This window comes from Lipophrys pholis (assembly GCF_963383615.2).
Source record: "Lipophrys pholis genome assembly, chromosome: 20".
Taxonomy (NCBI): domain Eukaryota; kingdom Metazoa; phylum Chordata; class Actinopteri; order Blenniiformes; family Blenniidae; genus Lipophrys; species Lipophrys pholis.
Window position 1 is genome coordinate 175563 of NC_137648.1, and position 2500 is coordinate 178062.

At 51.3% G+C, this 2500-nt stretch overlaps 1 protein-coding gene across 1 annotated transcript in view; it reads right to left on the reverse strand.

Moving 5' to 3' along the window:
• LOC308125732 (sodium channel protein type 3 subunit alpha-like) overlaps positions 1-2500 on the reverse strand; it is a gene marked incomplete at its 5' end in the record, with an annotated part of 157261 nt that overhangs the window by 31273 nt on the left and 123488 nt on the right. The gene's annotated exons all lie outside the window — the stretch shown is intronic.

Genomic DNA, 2500 nt, shown 5'->3' on the forward strand with positions numbered 1-2500 from the left:
CCGTGTTCTCCAAGTGTTATTGTTTGTTACTTATTGTTCTCTGCTGCATGTGTACATGGTTTCATTAAAAACACTAACAACAGAACCAACTAGTGGCCTGGAATGCTAACTACATCATTTTCTGTGTAAATGGTCATCGTTTTCAAAATGTTGCAGCATAAACGAGAAACCTTTCTAAAACAATAATTCAAAAACTCTTTGTTTTCACTTGAAACGCCGTCGTCTAAACGGGTACGAAATATGAACTCGACTCTGAAAGCAGTCAAACACCATCAAAAGTTTTACTTTATTTCTTAATTTTCTCTCTCGTGTCGGCAGATTAAGATAAGTTATCTCAGAACTTCCTGTTATATGTATTTTTCTTTCTTCTTTTGAGGCTATTAAGGTTTTACAATGTACTTTCGAAGGCGTTCTCCCGTCTTCATCAGAAGAACGTTGTTGAAACACTTCCAAGGTACCTGGTAAAAACCAACTTCCTGTACAAAATGTCAGAACTTCCAGTCTGATTGAGACTATGTGTATTTTTCTTCCTTGCTTTCAGGCAAGTGGGTTTTTACAACATACCTTCAACAGTGTTCCTCTATCTTCATCAGAAACCTCATCTCAGATGAGGTTTCTGATGAAGATAGAGCAACGCTGTGAAAAAACACGTCCAAGGTCCATCATAAAAACCAACTTCCTTGAACTGAAGAAAGAGAAATACCTGCAGAGTTCTCCGAGCTGCTTCCAGTGAGACAAGGTGGGATGGTTTATATCTGGAGTTACTGAAGTGAGGAACTCATGAAAACGGGTCTTTTTGTATTAATTGCTGTTCTGTGGAGCGTGAGCAGAGCGTGAGCAGAGCGTGAGCAGAGCGTGAGCAGAGCGTGAGCAGAGCGTGAGCAGAGCGTGAGCAGAGCGTGAGCAGAGCGTGAGCAGAGCGTGAGCAGAGCGTGAGCAGAGCGTGAGCAGAGCGTGGAATCGTCCCCGAGTGTCGGTACGGGACGTTCCCTCGCGCTGCTCGCCGGGTCTCAGCTGACGGATGTAGAGGCTGCAGGTGTGTGGGGTCGGTTTCAGAGCCGCTCCAAGGAGGAGGAGGCTTTTCCAGCTGGTTGACCCGATTCGTCCTACGGACCTCATGTTACCCCGCCGAGTGTCTCCCTGTGACATTTGAGCGGAGCCACCGGGGGACCGGAGGGCTGAGTCAGGAAGGAAGTTCACCTGGTGAAGGGAACGCCGCCATTAGTCTACCCGTGAAAGTTCTTGAGCAAAAGTGTCGCGGGGTGGGTGGAGTCGTGTTAGAGGTGGATTGTAGGAGGGGTTTAGGTGGGTTGAAGGAGAACTAGAGTTGGGTGGGTTGGAGGAGGGGTGGATGAGGGTGGAGAAGGGGCTGAGGTGCGCTGGAGGTAAATAGATATTGGGTGGAGGTGGAGAGGCAGGTAGATATGAGGTGATGGTGGGTGGATGTACGGTGGAGAAAAGTTGGAGCTGGACTGGAGGGGATGATTGTGGGATGGAGGTGGGATGGTGGGTAGAGGAGGGCGGGAGGTGGGTGACGGTTGGTTGCAGATAGTTGGAGTTGGTTGGAGGAGTGATGGGGTGGGTTTAATGTGGGTCAAAATGGGGTGGAAGTGGAAGAGAGGGCTGGATATGAGTGAAGGTTGGCCGGAGGCAGGGTTGAGGTGGGGTAAAGGTAGTGGATGTGCATTGGCGAAATGGTGGAGGAGGACTGGAGGGGATAGATGTGGGGTGGAAAAATGTGGACAAGGACTGGGGGAGATGGAGATGGAGATGGGGTGGAGTGGAGGTGGGCTAGAAGTGGACTGGAACTAGATGGACTGGAGTGCTGGAAGAGGGTGGGGAAAGGATGTCGGTGGGCTTGAGGAGACGTTCAGAAGGGATGAAGGTGGGGTGAGAAGGGTTGGGTGTGGGTGGAGGTTGGCTGGAGGTTGGAGAAATAGTGGAGGTGGAATGGGGAATACGGATGTGTGGAGGTATGATGGTGGGTGGAGAAGGTGTGCAGGCAGGTGGAGGTGGTTGGAGGAGGTGAGTTGGTGGGTGGAGGTGAGTTCAAAGAGGGCTGGAGGCCAGTGGAGGAGGGGTGGAGAAGGGCTGGATGTGTGACTGTAATTGGGTGGAGGAGGGTTGATGTGGGTCAAACTTGAGGATATTTGTATTCTCCTGTGTGAAGTTCAGGTGAAACACTGGTGATGTGAGGGTGAACAGCAGATGTGAGGGTGAACAGCAGATGTGAGGGTGAACAGCAGATGTGAGGGTGAACTGCAGATGTGAGGGTGAACAGCAGCTGTGAGGGTGAACAGCAGCGTGTCGTCGGCATAGACGCAGAAATTAATATCCCAGAAACTTTTTGGCCGAAGACAAACGTCACGGGTCTCCTCAGCCCTCGAGGAACTCGAGTCTCATTGGTGGATGTTACCTCGGTAATACCACCCCAGAGCCCCCCCCCCCCCCCCCCCCCCCCCCCCCCAACCCCCCCCACGGGTGCGAAGACGGATCTGCG